This window comes from Macaca nemestrina, chromosome 16 (genome assembly GCF_043159975.1).
Source record: "Macaca nemestrina isolate mMacNem1 chromosome 16, mMacNem.hap1, whole genome shotgun sequence".
NCBI classification, from domain to species: Eukaryota; Metazoa; Chordata; class Mammalia; order Primates; family Cercopithecidae; genus Macaca; species Macaca nemestrina.
In genome coordinates this window covers 66,418,233-66,438,013 of record NC_092140.1, presented here as the reverse complement: position 1 = coordinate 66,438,013, position 19,781 = coordinate 66,418,233, and the positions used below count along the sequence as shown (strand labels likewise).

The window sequence follows — 19,781 nt, the reverse complement described above, 5'->3', positions numbered from 1 at the left end:
CTCCAGCCTGGGCAACAGCGTGAGACTCCGTCTCAAAAAAAAAAAAAAAAAAAATTTACCAAATATAACTTTTCCAAGAGTCTCAGGGCAAGCCCTTTTCTAAAGGTTCCCTACTATTCATTACCTATTCAGGTATACAAGCTGTATTATTTCTGTGTCTTTCTCATTCAACTTTATGAAGTATATTCCAGAGCTTCCTTTCTTTTACACATGGGTATACTGGTTAAACCTTAGCCCATGCATTACTGAAAGTTCATTGAAGATGATAAAGCAGCTCTCTACACCCTCAAAGAGAAAGGACTAAAGTTAAATTTCTAGGAAGAGTTAAATAGAGAATTTATTACAAACAAGAGAACTGGTAAAAGATAAAAGTATAATCAACATTTTGTTTTTATTACACTGGCAGAGTAACACAGAGAATTGACCCATAACTGATATAAATAACCAGTTTTCTTAAAAGCTAAACATTTTGAAAATTTTCTATTTAACTACCTTGAGTTTTTTAATGTACTTCACTTACGTTAATATGGATCATACCTTCGGAACTACATGGAGGACTAAAAACATTTTTAATCATGCAAGATGGTTGATAGGTCTTTTTCTGTATGTATGTTTGCAAAATGTAATACATAACTAAAAGGTTGTAAACCTTTTAATGTGCACTCATTTACGGACCCTCTGTAAATACTGAATATTTTCTTTAAGAAAGCATGCTAAATGTTAAATACATGCCCTATGTTTTTCTCTCTCTCTCTGTTTTTTTAACATAAAGTCAAAATCTTAGAAAAGCAATAGTCATTGCTACAAAATGGATTTTCCCATGCATTCAGAAATAGCTGGTACCAAAAAATAGGCAAATAAATAAGTCTATTTGCCTTAATCACCATGTATGAGATTGGACAACAGATGTTCTCCTCCATGTGGTTTGCTAATTTATTTTATTCTTTCTGTCCATTTACATGAGCCATTCTGAAAATTAGTATTGAGAAGGTACAATCGAATTTTCTCTTCTTGATAAGCAAAATCTAGTCTCTCCCATTAATATGTCATCCTTTCAATACCAAAATTTAGGGAGAAGAATGCCTGTTACCAACCACAGTCTTGTGTCATGCACAAATAAAAACCCACACCAATCTTCAGCTTAATACCAAAATACAACTTCATTTTTCTAATAACAGCAGCAGGAAAACAAACAGAACTACTACCACACTATCATGCTCTCAAAGGGTTTTAACATCTTTAAAATATTATTAGATCTTCACTCATACATTCTGGCAAATTCAATCATTGCCCCTTCCGATACTGGTGTACATACACATGTTCTCTGAAAGTCTGGAAATTTGCCCACAATTATATCTACAGCCATGATTTAAATATGGCTAACTTTAAAAGAAATGAATGACTTCTACTTAAATTACTCAATATCAAGGATGTTCTAGAAAACCTTTTAAATTGGGATCCATTTTTCTATTATGTCTGCCTCATACAAGTAATGCTAAAGTGCCTTGGCTCACTTAAGGAGGAAACTGACATGCTTATCCATTATATGGTATAGCTGACCAAAGACTATTTAAATTGGTTTCAAATTTTAGGTTAATGTTCTTACTGCTGTCCTGCTACTTACCTTAATCCATCATAGTATTTTATGGTGTTAGATATTACTGTCTGCATAATGATCACAGAAGTTTTAAATGTAGTACTTCCTTTCTCCTCATTAATGCTGCTACTAAGCTTCACTTCTTAAGGAAAAATGATCATATTAATATATGTATTTCGAAACAGATAATTATGCTGTCGAATGATACTGGCCTATATGGTACTTTAATTAATTATGTGATGTATAACTTGATTGTAAGCACTTAGAGAATATGTACTAAGTTTACTATTTCTTAAAATTATAAAAATAAGATAAATATGATAATTAAAAAATTCAACATTATAAAAGATTATAAAATACCAAGTAAAAATCTCCCATTCTCTACTCCCAATTCTATTCAGCAGAGATAACCACATTTAACTGTTTCTATTTCAAATTCTTCTGGTCATTAGCTCCAAAATGCTGAATTTTATGCTTAGGTCTCATTTTCTCAATTTATTGGTGCTTAGTGGTATCAACTGGCTATTATGAAAAAATGAAAAAGTTCACTTATTTCTACCTTCTGCCATCTCCTCTCCTCCTCCCAATTTTTGCTAATGTTTATTTCTATCCAATTAGCTACCTTTATTTTTATTCACAAGTATACACACAAATATATTTACATTTATTATTATAAGCACATAAATATAATATTTTTCTTTAAATGCAGTCTTTTTTCTTTTTTTTTTAAACCTAATTCTCCCTCCCTCAATTCAGAAATAGTCTCTTCCCGTTAACACATTTGCAACCTACTAAGAATGCTTCAATATTTCTTCATGATTACATAATTATATAAAACTTACACTTTGTGTAATGGATATACAGTTTCAGTTTTGCAAGATGAACAGTTTTGGACATTTGCTTGTTTAGTTTTTGTTCTGTTGGGTTTTTTAAATTGAGACAGGGTCTCACTCTGTCACCCAGGCTGGAGTACAGTGACTTGATCTCAGCTCATTGCAGTCTCAACCTTCCAGGCTCATGCGATCCTCCCAACTCAGCTCCACAAGTAGCTGGGACTACCGGCACACACCACTATGCCCAGCTAATTTTTGTATTTTTTGGTAGATATGGGGTTTCACCATGTTGCCCAGGCTGGTCTTGAACTCCTGAGCTCAAGGGATCCACCCGCTTTGATCTCCCAAGGTGCTAGGATTACAGGTGTGAGCCATAACACCTGTCCTGGACATCTGTTCCACAATAATGTGAACGTACTTAACACTACCAGAGAGTACACTTAAAAATGATTAAGATGACCGGACACAGTGGCTCATACTGGTAATCCTAGCATTTTGGGAGGCCAAAGCAGGGGGATCACTTGAGTCCAGGAGTTAAGAGATTATTCAGGGCAACGTAGTGAGATCCTGTTTCTACAAATAACTTTAAAAATTTTTCAGGCATGGTAATGCATGCTTGTAGTCTCATCTATTTGGGAAGCTGAGGAAGAAGGGTCACCTGAAGCCAGGAGGTCAAAGCTCCAATGAGCCATTGATTGCACCACTGCACTCCAGTCTGGATGACAGAGTGAGATCTTGTCTCAAAAAACAAAATAAAAAAAGGTTAAGATGTTACATTTTATGTTTCGTGTTTTTCACCACAATTAAAAATTTAAAAATACTTAATTATATAATTGTACACTTATGCATGTGTATACTTATTTATAATCATACACATATGTATCCATATACATGTTTATAATCATACACATACAGGAAGTCTTCACTTTGTAATATTCCTATACATAAATTTCAGTTACCACCATTCAATTAAATACCACCACTCCGTCAACAACATGGGTCAAATCAGTTGCCATGGTATATTAATGTGAATGACTCCATAAAAGTATAAACTCAATGCTACCTTGTCAGTCTATAAATCACTACAGACACAAATGTACATCATGGTTGGTGACCAATCATGTCACTTCTTTCAAAATTTGTTGGGGATTGGTCACTGCACATTTTTTACTTAGTTCATGCACAGACAGCAAAGCATATAGTTGTGTTGCTTCCCTATCTCCCTGAGATAAACGCACATGACATTGTACAAAAATGAATAACCAAAAGAGGGAAATGGTCAGCAAAGATGAAAATGCTGCAAATAAGTGAAAATAATGCTGAAAGAGAAATTCAAATTGATCATATATAGAGTTATAGAAGAAAATAGGTGGGTACAATGTACCCAATTCAGGTGATGGGTGCACTAAAATTTCACACTTCACCACTATACAATTCATCCATGTAATCAAAAACCACTTGCACCCTAAAAGCTATTGAAATAAAATTACCTATATATATGTTTAAAAAAATAGCTGGCCACAGAGATGTTGACACTGCCAATGTTCAGAAGACTAGCCATTGTGGCTAGAGGAACTTAGTGAAGGTGAACTTACTGACATAAATGAGGAAAACAATTGTGACAAAAAGGACAGTGTCCCAGAGGAAGCAACACCAACAAAAACTTCACATTAAGGAAATTTCTGGAGATACTTGACAACATTGAAAGTACAATGAATAAAATGTCAGAGCTGATCCAAACTTAGAAAGAAGTATGACAATTTGCCAAGGCATAGAAAATATGCTTGCTTTATGTTGTAAGTTATACAATAAGAAGGCAGCACTATTGCAACTACACTTAATAAGTTTGTTTTAATACGATTTTACAAAAAGGATGCTTTAATTTTTAATGCTTCTAATATTTTCATGTACAGCATACTAAATAAATACTAGATTTAAAATTTTTTATTTCCCTACATATTTATAACTTACAGTAAAAAAAACTTAATGTTTGGACTAAATTTTTAAAGGTCTCAAAACAGTTATAGTTTTCTCCATTTACTACTAAGATCACTTTGCTGCCTGGTGTGGTGGCTCGTGCCTGTAATTTCAACACTTTTGGAGGCCAAGGAAGGAGGATCCCTTGAGTCCAGAAGTTTGAGACTAGCCTGAGTAACACAGTAAGACCTTGTCTCTACCAAAAAAAAAAAAAAAATTAAATTAACTGGGGGTGGTGGCATACACCTGTAGTCCCAGCTACTTGGGAGACTGAGGTGGGAAGATCACTTGAGCCCAGGAGATTGAGGCTGCAGTGAGCCATTACAGTGCCACTGCACTCCAGCATGGGCTACAGAGTGAGACCCTATATCCAAACAACAGCAACAACAACAACAACAACAACAAAAACCAGTCTCAATGACCAACAGACTATAAACTATGTTCAAATTCTCTAATAGTCAATGATAGCCAATTAACAATGAGATATAATCTTATCCTATCAGTCTGGCAACAATTTAATAGCTCTAATTCTTTCTGGTGAGGAATTTTTTAACTTTACTTTCCTTACTTTAACTTACTTACAGTTAATAGAGTGTATAACATCACAACCTTTTGGAAAATCTGTCTGATGACATCTAAAATAATTTTTAAAGACCACATATTTTCAACCTAGTGATCTCACTCCTAGGAATTTAATTCACATAAATATATCAAGCAATACTTAAGAACATTTGTACAGAATGTTTATTGAAGTGATTACCACTGTGGTACAAAAAAAAACCAATTTTTTTTTTTGCAAGCTCCGCCTCCCCCAGGTTCACGCCATTCTCCTGTCTCAGTCTCCTGAGTAGCTGGGGCTACAGGCGCCCGCCACCCAAAAAAAGCATTTTAATGCCCATTAGAAGTGAATAGTTCAATAAATTGTAGTACATATATATCACAAAATTTGCAATGATTATTTAAAAATTCCTTAACGCTGTATCAGTTGATTTAGAAAGATTTCCACAAAGAACTGTCAAATGAGAAAAGCAAAATGCAGAAAAGTACAGGTGACATGATCTCAACATTAAACAATGGCCAAAAAAATCTCCAGAGGTAGTCAATCTCTTTGCATGTAGGACAGCACTATTGGAATGGCCATGCAAGTTAAAACCATGCAAAGTGATTTTTTTTTTTTTTTTGAGACAGGTCTTTGTCTCCCAGGCTGGAGAGCAATGGTGCAATCAAGGCTCACTGTAGCCTCAACTTCCTGGCTACTCAGCCTCCTGAGTGACTGGGACTGCAGGTGTGTGCCACCATGCCCTGCTGATTTAAAAATAATTTTTTAATAGGGACAAGGTCTTGCTATGTTGCCCAGGCTCGTCTCGAACACCTAAGTTCAAGCGATCTGCCCTTACCTCAAGCAATTCGTGCTCCTGGGCCTCCCAAAGAGCTGGGATTACATGCATGAGCCACCACACTCAGCCAGATTTGCTATTTTGTAATTACTGTTGTGTTCTTTGCCCATTTAAAAATTGAGCTGTCTTTTTCTTACCCGTCTTGAGCTCTTTGTATGTTATGGGTTGAATAGTCAATAAATGTTAAAAAGAAAAGCATTTGGGATGGGGTCAGACCTTGCTTTACTATTAGGTTGGTGCAAAAGTAAATGTGGTTTCTTTTTTTTTTTCAAAAACCGTAATTACTTTTGCACCACCATATGTAGCAGAGTGTACATTTATTAAATCAGTGATATTTGTACAGGAAGAGGCAAATGGATCTGCAGAAAAGAACAGTCTCCAGAAACAAATCCAAGTGTATATAATAACTCATTAAACTTACTATATTCATTCATTTAGGTGGGAAAATGATCGATTATTTAATCAATGTTGCTGGCAAAACTGACTGGTCATATAAGTACATTACTCCATTTTGGACAAAAAACAAATTTTATATGGATCGAGAATACAAATGTAAAATGAAAAAAACATTCTTACCCAAATACCTGGGATACTATATGTACAATCTATGAATAGGAAAACTAAAATTTCTGTAAGAAATGAGACATATTTGATTACACAAAAATTCAAAATTTACAAAGTCAACAGACAAATTATATATTTGTGTGTGCAAATACACATATAAATATGTATATTCATTATCGCTGCATAATAAATTACCTTCATAATAATGTAAATAACACAATAATAATGCATAACAAACAAATAATACAAAAATAAATAGAGCACAATTTACTATCTCATTGTTTCTTTGGGTCAAGAGTCTGGATGTGGCTTAGCTGGGTGCCTCTTGTTCAAGATTCTCATGAAGCTGCAGTCAAATTCTGAGCCAGGAGCTCAGTCTCAATGAAAGGCTCACCTCTGGAAGAAGGCCTTTCCATAGGATTGTCCCATAACCCAGGGACTAAGCAATCCAAGAGAGAGCAGGAGAAAGCACTTAAGGTGGAAGTCACAATCTTTTTTATAACCTAGTCTCAAGTGACATCCTGCTTGTGTTCTATTCTGTTTTTTTAGAAGTTAGTAAATCTAGCCCACAGGCAAGGTGTGGGGATTACACAAAATGTGAATAACAGGAGGCAGGGACCCATAGGGATGATCCTAGGGGCTACCTACTACAATAGATCACACTTATAATTTTAAACAATATACATAACTAAATCTTGTTTCTTATTTCAACATCTTTAGATAATATCTCTCAACCACCATAAAATGAGGGAATTCTTTCTTTCTACCTCCCTGGTGGCAGCTCCCCCTGTCATTTCTATCAACTATTTATGTTTACATTATCAAAGTTTATACCACTTACCCAAAAGTATAATTAAGTCTCTTGACTCTTTCCCCTTAAGTACAAGACCCAGGAACAGGCAGGAAGTCTTCATTCCCACCTTTCACTCTGAAGAGGGCTAACACCAGTGGACAACCCCCACTCTGGAAACCTTACTCCCCTGCAAGATTATTCCACTAATATTTTTACCTGGGGATGGGAATGAAGAAACTTGCACAGCTGATCTATAGATATTTCTTCTCATAGTCACTGTGATTTCTGTCCCCTTTCTCACTCCCTAATTTCAAACTGCCAGTCTTCCAGGACTTGGCAGAAAATGGCCATGCTCGCTTCCACCACAGGCTTGTCTGTGCAGGTTTGGGTCTCTAATTCTTCCACTTCAGCTTACTCATCAATATGTTCCCAACTATTTTCTATCTTCTACAATTCATTAAATATTTGTGGATGTTCCTTCTCTTGGTTTTGATTTCTTTTAAGCCAGTCAAATTTAGCAGTGAGGGGTTGTAGACTAACTGTAGTGACACTAATGTTATGTTTTGATAACCCACTACCATCAGACCAGCCTTGTTTTTTAGTCTTTTATGAATAAATTCTTCTATTTACTAATATTTCAATGGAATTCTGGGAAAAGTGGGTGGTAAAAGCCTTTGGCTCAGTTTGGCACAGTGGGACAGACCCAACCCTCTCTATAGGCTTAAAGCAACAGAGATGTATTATCTTACAGTTCTGGAGTTCAGAACTTTGAAAATGGGTCTCATTGGGCTAAAATCAATGTGTCCAGTAAGGCCGCATTTCTTTCTGGAGGCTCTAGGGGAGAATTCATGTCTATGATCATCCAGATTATTGACAGAATTTATTTCCCTGCTGTTGTAGCCTGAGCATCCATTACTTTTCTGGTTGTCAGTTGAGGGCTGGTCCTAGCCTCTAGAGACCACTCAGATGCCTTTACTAAATCTCTCTTCCTCCATCTTCAAATCCAGCAACTGAGGGTCAAGATGTCTCAAATTTTAAACCTCATCTGTTTCTTCATCTATCATTGCATCTCTAACTGACTCAATCTTCTGTTTCTGTTTTTAAGACTCCCTATAATTATATTGGGTCCACTGCAATAATCATCTCCCTATTTTAAGGTTAGCTCATTAACAACCTTCATTCCATCTGCACCCTTTACTTTCTTTTCCTATGTAAGATAACATATTCACCAGTTTCAGGGGTTTAGGATATGGACATCTTTGGTGGGCCATTATTCTCCCTACCAGAGCAGTCAACATCCATTGCCATTTACTCTAAAAGGCAACCGTCCCATTTTAGTTATTTGAAAAAGTTTTTAAAAGGTAGGACTTCAGAGAGACTATGAAGAAGGTGAGGAGGTTTAGTTGAATGAGAAGAGAAAGGCATTTTAAACATAAGTGACAGTGAGAAAGAAAATATGAAACATTAATTCTTAATCATAGAAACTGAATAAATAGCTGGGCAAGAATATTCCATGTCTTAGATCATTCTACTCATAAGAACTGAAACATTTTTATAGCAGAACTGTTATTTACAAATTAAGACAGATAATTAAATAAATGTATATTACTGGGAGTAAAAATAGGTGTGGAAAATAACAATTTGGTACAACCAGCAAAGATTTTTCTGGTTAAAATGAAGATGTTTCCAGTGGAACTACAATAAACCCCGAGATTTCAAAATGTTTTCTTAGAGAGTCAACATACATAATAAAGATAGTGAAAAATATAAGTTTACTGGAGTATATAAAAATGATAATTTGCTATTCAAGATTTAACTATCCCCTAAAATCTGAAAACAAACCCATTCATAAAATCCTTGTTTCCACATTTGCAATATGATAAAGCCAAATGTCTGCTCTGTAAAGTAGCAAATATCATTTCCTCCATCATAAAGAAAAACAGTGTACTTTTTTGTTTTTTCATGGCACAGAGAAAAATATACTTTTTAAATGACCCTTTATTGTTATTATAAAATCATTTGTGTGATTTAAATGTATTTGTAATAAATTTGCAGGTACCTTGTATATTCCTAACATTGTACAAACTGGATCATTAACTGATACTTGCTTCTAATCCCAGGCGAAATAAAGCTAAGGGATAGGTTCTGATTTCCATTTAAAGGTTGACTGTCAATGTCACTTTACTATGCAGACAAAAATAAATAAGCATGTTCTATATTTTATTGATGAATGTATAGGTGAATACAATTCATCCACAGTGCTAAGTTGACTACGTATGGTGCCTAATAAGGTATCACATTGCTGAGAAATGTATCTTTAACATGTTTTAATGTGCATATAAAAATTGAAAGCTGTTCTAAATATAAATTTGCTAGTATTTCTTACAAACTGGAGAACTAAATATGTGACAAAAATAAAAAGTTAATGTAACTCACCAGGTTTAAATATGCACTTAATGCTCATATTTACTGTTCACAAATGCAAAAGTTACCCAAAGTAGATTTCAAACATCTTTAGGTATAGTAATTTAATAAAATTCTTCTATCTAATTTCTTTGTTCAAAGTGCAATTTCTAGGTAATATTATTTTTTAATGACTATAATATCATCCTGACATCAAATGATGGTTATGGGTTTATGAGCATTTTTATAATGTCAGAATTTTAATATTTTAATTGTGAATTCTTAATAACATGAATTCATTCTTCTGTGCTAACTCTGACATCTTTTCTTTTACGAGGGAATATGTAATTTTATTTTAAGCAGAACGGAGTCAGTATTTGTGCTCTTAAAAATTACCGTTTGTTTCATTTTGCACCTCTTCTAAAGAGTGTTAGACAAATTGAGAAAACTTTTAGTTTGTGACAGGACTTTATCAGAAAGAGAATAATGACTAAGCCTCTTTCCTTTTTTCTTTCTGACTGCATTTATTGAAGACTTCTCTCTTGTGGCATCTAAAAGACAACAAAACTAAAATCCTGAGAAATATCATTCTCTTATGTTTTATATATTTAGTTTTTCAACTATAGTGAACTTTTACCATACATTTTCATATTCCTCTTTTTCTAAATACTATCCTAATGCATAATTTCTGGCATTAAGTGACCATATGAGCCACTAAACACAAAGGTTTTAGCTGCTCTGTGATGGCCATGAAAGTTGCTAAACACAAAGCTCATTTGAATGTTCACGCAGGATGGGTGACCAGTCTTACTCACTAGCTAAGGGACAGCTACCATGTAACACAAAGAACTTAAATCAGCATCCCCAGCAAAATTACAAATCGTAGTCATGTGTGCATAAGACCTTTCAGTCAAAGAAAGACTGCATGTACAAGATGGTCTCATAAGATTATCATGGAACTGAAAAATTCCTATTGCCTGGTGACATTGTAATTGTCATAAAGTTGCAGCACAATGGGTTACCTTTTCTGTTTACACATGTTTACATACACAAAAACTTCCACTGTGTTACAACTGCCTACAGTATTCAGTACAGTAGCATGCTGTGCAGATTTGTAGCCTAAGAACAATAGGTTATACTGACATTGCCTAGTTGTGTAGTAGGCTATACCGTCTAGATTTGTATAAGTGCACTCTATGATGTTCCTGCAACAAAACTGCTCTAACGAAGCATTTGTTAGAACATATGCCCATTGCCGCTTGATAGATGACTGTATTATATGACATGAAAATCTGGGATTATTTATGAATCAAAAGTGGAAAAATCAACTATGTGAATGCTCAAAAACAATTTATTAGGTATGATTTTTATAACTATTTATAACTGTTAATACTACTTGTGAAATTTTAAGAGAAGGAAAGTGGAGTCTTTCTCTTAACATTTTACAAGTAGTATTAATAGTTATAAACTGGACACTTTCAGGAAAGAGCTGGAAAATTTGGGTCAGCAAGAGAAATGTGGTGACACAATGTGGTACACCAGGAAAGCCCTGGAGTATATTAGAGATTTAAACAGAAGTTCTAATTTTTTCCAATCACTTCTCTTGGGCCTCATTTATGCTTTTAAATGAAATCTTTTATTCAACGCTTTTGGGCCACACCCCTAGCAGAACCTAATTTAACTAAGGAAATCCATCAAGACACCCACAGTAGAGTATCATCAATCCTGCCACTAGGTTTGAGGACTCCTGCCTTGAAAATTTGGGAAGAAGACCTAGGTGTTGAATTGGCCTAGCCCTCCTATTTGTTTTGTGTGTTGTATTCAGCTCTCTCTTTATTGCTCTAATTTCCTGTCTGCTCTGTCTCCTCTAGAGCATCAACAAATCTGACTTTTGACTTTGCCTATTCTCAAAACCAACCCACATAGGTTGAATGCATTTCATGGCTATTGGCTTACTGTCTATGTTCACCCATCCAGACCCACTCTTCACCCTTCTTCTTTCATCTCTGTGTCCTAGGAGTCTGAACTGTACAGACTATGACTGTGAACACTTTTGCCTCCTAGCTTTCTGCTATGTTTAGCTAAGGGGAGCCTAATTATAAGAGTGGACAGGAAGAGGAGGATTAACTTGGAAGAATTAATTCTACTGTCTCTCCATCATAGCACAAATTTTCAGTAAGGGCAGCATTATCTCTAAGAGGGTAAAAATTATTACATAGGGTCAAAAAAATGAGCTATTACAATGATTGGCAGCTTTCTGAAGGGCCACACTACGAAAACACATATACACTAAATCTACGGTATTAAACTTTCATGGGGGAGAGGTGATTAGGTATAAAATATCTATAAAGGCTCCATCAGGCAATAGTGACCTACCATCCTCCAGAGTTAGTATGACCTGGCTGCATCCTCCAAATCAAAGTCAATGTTGTCCTGAGATGATGGGGTAAGTGGAAATGTAGAAAAGCGCAGTAGCGAGAGAGAGAAAAGGCACTCTCTTAATTAACTTTAACTACTGAAAACCGAAAAAAGAGAATTAAATCCATCAAGAGAAGAATGAGAAGGCCTCTCCTCCTCCTTTCTCCAACCTTGATTCTTTTAATTTATATGCTTTCCCTGATCAAATCTTTATATATAAATCAATTCACATCACATTTTCTGAACCCATACATAAACAAAGAGGGAGTTTTAACAGAAATTGATGTCTAGAGAGTCTGTTACATTTTATGTAGCTCTTTCAATTATATGCTCTTATTTTATTCTCAAAGTGCTTTTGTATTATTTTATAGATAAAGATGCCAGACATAGATTGCTTATGTAATCCATCCAAGATCATAGCTGGTAAACAGCAGTGTTAAAACTCAAATATTTTATAAAAATATAGATTTTGTGCTTTCTTTTTCAATTTCAACAAGTTGCCTCGAGTTACTTGCTAATAAGTAAGTAGAAGGTAGTCACTCCAAATAAGGGTGAGGTGTGGTGGCTCACATCTGTAATCTCAACATTTTGGGAAGCTGAGAAAGGTGGATTGCTTGAGGACAGGAGTTTCAGACCAGCCTGGGCAACACAGCAAGACCTCATCTCTTCAAAAATCAAACAAACAAAAAAAGAACCAGACGTGGTGGCACGCATCTGGCATCTGTAGTCCCAGCTACACAAGAGTCTGAGGTGGGAGGATAACTTGAGCCCAGGAGTTTGAGGCTGCAGTGAGCTATGATTGTACCACTGCACTCCAGCCTGGGAAACAGAGTAAAGACCCTGTCTCAAAAAAAAAAAAAGAAAAAGAAAAGAAAAATCCAAAGAATTCTAGTATTAATCACTTTTTTTTTTTTTTTTTTTGGAGACAGAGTCTCACTGTGTTATCTAGGCTTAAATGCAGTGGCACGATTTTGGTTCACTGCAACCTGTCTTCTCTGGGGTTCAAGCAATTCTCCTGCCTCAGCCTCCTGAGTAGCTAGGACTACAGGCATGTGCCACCATGCCCGGCTAATTTTTTTGTATTTTTAGTAAAGATGGGGTTTCACCATGCTGGCCAGGCTGGTCTCGAACTCCTACCCTCAGGTGATCCACCCGCCTTGGCCTCCCAAAGTGCTGGGATTACAGGAGTGAGCCACCACACCCAGCCCACTATATTCTTAAATTAGTTCTTTGTCTTAAATGTTAGGTGATGCAAAAAAGGTAGAGTACTATGACTAAGCCTTTTTAGAAATTCTTAAAAGATGTTTTGTTGATTAAACGTAAATACATGTTTTGTCGAACACTATAGATATAAAAACAGGTAGGAGTGCAGAAGATTGTTAGCTCCAGAATAATAGAAGAGACTTAACTATAAAATAACTCTTGAAAATTGCTCAGAGGAAAAAAAATGTACTAAAATCAAGAAGTGTGAAGGAAGTATTCAGTCTAAGAGATGTTAATTAAAACCCAGCGCATCTTTTCACCCTTTAAGAATGAGAACTCTATAGAAAAGTGACTTGAGTACATACCACTAAAACAATTTTTGACAAAATCTGTGTGGCAAAGGAAAAGGTGACAAGGAAGCAAAGCAAACACATCAGATAAGGAGAAGGTACTTTAGATGAAAAGATACGTGTTTGTAAGTAAGCAAAATATTCTAATAATAAAAAAGGATTAACACTAATCAGTAGGATGTTAACAAATATATCACTCGAAGAAGATCACCTGAAGGAAATAAATATGCTAATAAATGAGGACAAGCATAAAACTATGACTGTACCACTGAAGTCATTTTTAAAAAATCTTTCTTTAAAAAGAAAAATGAAAAGGCATTTTTACCATTTAGAAATAAGAAAGATCTTGCCAAAGTAACAGTTGATAACATGATAGCAAGGTAAGGATGTTAGGGATTCCGGATATACATGAATCAGCAGCCAATGACAAGTTAGTCAGAGATGAAAAGCAATTAGACAGAGGACCTACTGGGTTCCTTGCCAATTTAATTGTTAAAAGCTGGTGGATATCTTTAAAAAGTATTTGTTGAAAAGAATTTTACACTGCTGAAGGAAAAGGTCAAGGAACCAAAGCAGAGGGAGTGACCATCTGGGAGATATATTGTTAACTATTAGCAAAACAGTGGCTTCACCACCACAGGAGAAAAACTATATATATCAGGAAAAAATAGTTCCAAGAAAAATGAATAGCAACACATTATCAAGATAAAAATCCCATTCAAAATTATCTTTTTGTAGAATTCTCTGGAAAATGTTTGGTATTTCAACATTAATAATATTTCTGTGATGTCTTCCTGAACTTTTTGTTGAAGAAAAATGAATTTGATTTAGATAGACCGTGGTCAAGAGGAATCAAAGCTTTCTTTATGTCTGTAGTAAAGATTATAAGATGAAAATATATCAGATTTTTTCATGCAAGCCACTTGAATTTATCAGGGGAAAAACATAGCGCCTATGGTCTCAACTTTTAACCAAGCTGTTTTAACAAAACCAAATTAAAGATTTCTAAAATTCCAGCTATCTAACATTTAGAAAAATTTTTTGAGTCAGAAGTTATTATTTTAAGAAATAAGTACATGGTTTTGCTTCCATTCATAGCTTAACAATTCTTGAATGTATGCATCAGTTAGAAAAAGTAAGTTTCAACTGATAAAAGTACATTAGAGGGAAAGAGGCAGCAAATATAATTTTTAATTTATGTTAACTCTTTTTGGTGGCTCTGTGCTATTCCACAGTATCTTTTATGTAACTATTTTAAGTAGGAATATTAAAGTTATCTGGCACATAATTATAATAGTACTTTTTTAGATAATTGTTTATTAGTTAATCCGCTCATCAAGAATGTCTTTGAAAGAGTCATTGATGTTTTAAAAAATTCCATGTTAAAACAGTTTTATCTATAAACAATTACATGGCATGAATTACTCTCCTTGCCACCCGCTTTCACACACACACACACACACAAACACACACACGCGCGCACACTTTAGAGCACCAAGGGCAACAAGGTGTTGAAATAAAAAATCAATTCTGGGGATATAAGGTACAGCATGGTGACTATAGTTCACAATACTGTATTATTTACTTGAAATTTGATGAGAGCAGAATTTTAAGTGTCCTCACCACCCTCCTCTCACACACACACACACAGACACACAAACACACACACACACACACGAATGGTAACTATGAGTGGTGATGGATGCATTAACTAAGTTGATGTGGTCGTCAGTACAATGTATACATAAATCATCATATTTTACACTTTGACTATATATAAGTTTCAATTGTCAATTAAATATTTAAAATTTTTAAGAAGAATGTAAAAAAGAAATAAAATATCAAGACTATGACAATGATTTCAGTTTTATACAATCCAAAATATAGTTTGGTATTTACAAAATGCCAAATCACTTACTGATTTCATTAATTTATACAAACAACTGCTTGCTTAACAGCCAGTTTAGTTGCCTAACTGAATTGACTGTTAATTTTAGTTCAAATGTTTAATCTGGTAGTTTAGTATAAATACTGTCCCAGTGTTTCCCCCTGGTTACTTTCAAGGTTGCATTACCCTCAGAGACTGAAGACATGCACCTACTGAACAAAGTACGCTAACCTTTCAGCAGACACAGAGATAATTCTGGTGTGTTCGACAGTGATTTGACTCCTGTCACATAAGTCTGAAGAGCAAAGGGCTACATTGAAAGAAACTGTCTAGAGACTAAGTGTTTCAAATTCTCTTGAAAATTCAAACAATCCTGCAAAGGACAGGCATGGTTGAAAAAGAAATCTCAGGTGAATAGGTTCTGGAGAGTCTATTAGTTTGTAGAAGAAAAAGATGCCAAATGTGAAATAAAAATCATTAGTTGAACCAGAAATATTAAATGAGTGTGTTTTGTGGGGACGTGCTGCTATGAACATTACTGTAAAATTTCAGAAAGCCATTCAATTATGCCTGACTGTTTTTAAAGACCCTGAATCTTTAGTTAAATCAAAGTGTATTTATTTATTATGAAATAAACTCTGTTGACGTGTGTCATTGAAAAGTTTTTTTAAAACTTTCCTACTTAACCCCAGTATTCAGGTATCACACTCTGCAAATCATCCACAGCACCAAAATTAAAAGCTGGAGTAATATCTAAATCAGAAAATTCAAAGGAATGATTGACATACTTGAAAACCTCCTAGGGCAAAGAAACCATGAAAGTAAAATAAAAAGTAAAAATTTTTTAAAAGGCAAGCAAAAAGAATGCTGGAAATTTTTATAGTGACACGTAAAGCTAATATAAAGCAGAAAAACATAGAAAAATGGTCTGAAAGCTGGGTGTGTGGCACACACCTGTAGTCCTAGCTACTTGGGAAGCTGAAGTGGGAGGATCATTTGAGCCCAAGTGGTTGAGGCTGCAGTGAGCTATGATCATACCATTGCACTCCAGTCTGGGTGACAGAGTGAGACCCTGAATCTAAAAAGATATTCAAACTTTTTTAAAAGGGCTGTAAATATGGTTGAAGAATCTAGAGAAAAAACTAGAAATTGTCAATAAACATAGGAAAAGATTATTAATCTGACTTTACAGATGTAAAAGGTAAAATATCACTTCGATATTATTTTGATTATTAAGACAACACGGAAAAAAAGAATAATATCTATAATTGGCAGAGTGTAGATAAACTAGGACTTTCACACATTGGGGTATATATGAAAGCAAAAATTTGTACAAGCAATGGAATGATTCCTCTTTTACATCAACAATAAAAGTAATTTGATATATACCTCTAATATAAACTTCCCTCTTAGTACTGCTTTTGTTGTATACCATAGGTTTTAGTATGTTTTCTGTTTTCATTCATCTCAAGAAAATTTTTCATTTTCTTCTCAATTTCTTCAATGACCCATTGTTCATTCAAAACCATGCTATTTAATTTCCATGTACAGGCATGTCTCAGAAAAGCATGGATTCAGTTCCTGACCACTGTAGCAAATATCGCAATGAAGTCTAGAGACTAAGTGTTCTGAATTCTTTCCAAAATTCAAACAATCCTGCAAAGGACAGACGTGGCAGAAAAAGTATTAATTATTCTTTTAGATAGAGTGAGTTGCAATTTTTTGGTTTCTCAGTACATATAAAAGGTATGTTTACTCTATACCATAGTCTATGAAGGGCGCAATAGCATTATGTCTAAAAAAAAGTATGTACCTTAATTAAAAATACTTTATTGCTGAAAAAAAAATGCTAACAACCAGCTAAGTCATCAGCCAAGTCCTAATCTTTTTTCTGGTGGAGGGTCTTGCCTCAATGTTGATGACTGCTGACTGATTAGAGTGGTGGCTGCTAAAGGTTGGGGTGCTGTGTCCATTTCTTAAAATAAGACAATGAAGCTTGCTGAATCGATTGAGTCTTCCTTTCATGAAAGATTTCTCTGTAGCATTTGATGCTGTTTGATAGCATATTACCCCAGTCAAACTACTTTCAAAATTGGAGCCAATCCTCTCAAATCCTGCCACTTCATTTTCAACTAAGCTTATATAATATTTAAAATTATTTGTTGTCATTTCAACAGTGTTCATAGCATCTTGACCAGGAGTGGATTCCATCTCAAGAAGCCACTTTCTTGGCTCATCCATAAGAAGCAACTCCTCATCTGTTAAAGTTTTATCATGAGATTGCAACAATTCAGGCATATCTTCAGGCTCCTATTCTAATTCTAGTTCTCCTGCTGTTTCTATCACATCTGTAGTTGTCTCCTCCACTGAAGACTTGAACCCCTCAAAGTCATCCATGAAGGCTGAAATCAACTTCTTCCAAACACATGTTAATATTGGTTGATATTTTGACCTGCTCTCATGAATCACAAATGTTCTCAATGGAATCTAGAATGGTGAATCCTTTCCAGAAGGTTTTCAGTGTGCATTGTCCAGATCCATCAGAAGAATCACTATTTATAGCAGCTATAGGTTTGTGAAATGTATTTCCTATATGAGACTTGAAAGTTAAAATAACTCCTTGATCCATAAGATGCAGAATGGATGTTGTGTTAGCATGCATAAAAACATTACGCTGGGCACGGTGACTCATGCCTGTAATCCTAGCACTTTGGGAGGACGAGGCAGGCAGATCACGGGGTCAGGAGATGGAGACCATCCTGGCCTACATGGTGAAAGCCCGTCTCTATTAAAAATACAAAGAATTAGCTGGGTGTGGTGGTGCGTGCCTGTAATCCCAGCTACTTGGGAGGCTGAGGCACAGGAATCACTTGAGCCCAGGAGGCAGAGGTTGCAGTGAGCTGACATGGCACTACTGCACTCCAGCCTGGCAACAGAGTGAGACTCCATCTCAAAAACAAACAAACAAAAAAACAAACAAAAAACCATTAATCTCCTTGTGCATTTCTATCAGCACTCTTGGGTGATTAGGTACATTGTCAACAAGCAGTCATATTTTGAAACAAACCACTTTTCTCTGAGCAGGTCTCAGCAGTGGGATTAAAATATTCAGTAAAGCATTCTTAAACAGATGTGCTGCCTTCCAAGGTTTGTTTTTCCATTTCTGGAACACAGGTAGAGAGGATTTAGCATAATTCTTAAGGTCCCTAGGATTTTTAGAATGGTAAAAGGGCATTGGCTTCAGCTTTAAGTCACCAGCTCCATTAGCCCCTAACAAGAGAGTTAATCTGTCCTTTGTAGTTTTGAAGCCAGGCATTGACTTCTCCTCTCAAGCTATGAAAGTCCTAGATGGCGTCTTCTTCCAAGATAAGGCTGTTTTGTCTACATTGAAAATCTGTTGTTTAGTGTAGCCACCCTCATCAATGATCTTGGTTAGATCTTCTGGATAACTCGCTGCAGCTTCTACATCAGCATTTGCGGCTTGCTTCACCTTGCACTTTTATATTATGGAGATGACTTCTTTCCTTAAATTTCAAGAACCAACCTCTGCTAGGTTCCAACTTTTCTTCTGCAGCTTCCTCACCTCTCTCAGCCTTCATATAATTGAAGAGGGTTAGGGTCTTGCTCTGGATTAGGCTTTGGTTTAAGAGAATGTTGTGGTAGGTTTGATCTTTTATCCAGACCACCCAAACTTTCTCCATATCAGCAATAAGGCTGTTTTGCTTTTTTATCATTTGTGTGTTTACTTGGAGTAGCACTTGTAGCACTTTTAACTTCCTTAAGAACTTTTCCTTTGCATTCATCACTTAGCTGATTGGCGCAAGAAGTCTAGCTTTCAGCCTGTCTCAGTTTTGGACATGCCTTCCTCACTAAACTTAATCATTTCTGGATTTCACTATTACTATTATTATTATTATTATTATTGACAGAGGGTCCCTCTGTCATCAAGCTAGAACTACTAAGCTCAAGCAATCTTTTCACCCCAGCCTCCTAAGTAGCCAGGACTATAGGTGTGCATCACCGTGCCCAGCTAACTTTTTCATTTTTTGTAGAGATAGCATCTCACTGTGTTGCTCAAGCTGGCCCATGTCTAGTTTTTGATTTAAAGTGTGAGACATGTGACTTTTCATTTCACTTGAACACTGAGAGGCCATTGTAGGGTTGTTAATTGGCCTAACTTTCATATTGCTGTTCTCAGGGATTGGGGAGGTCCAAGGAGAGAGGGAGATGGGAAATGGCCCATAAACGGAGCAGTTAGAATGCATGCAACATTTACTGATGAAGGTCACTGTCTTATATGGGTGTGTGTGGCTTGTGGTGCCCCAAAACAATGACAGTAGTAACATCAAAGATCACTG

General features: G+C 35.5%; 1 pseudogene; it reads right to left on the bottom strand.

The window, feature by feature from the left end:
• Positions 1-17,291: 17,291 nt before the first annotated feature.
• On the bottom strand, positions 17,292-19,577 carry LOC139359174 (tigger transposable element-derived protein 1-like; annotated as a pseudogene).
• Positions 19,578-19,781: the final 204 nt, after the last annotated feature.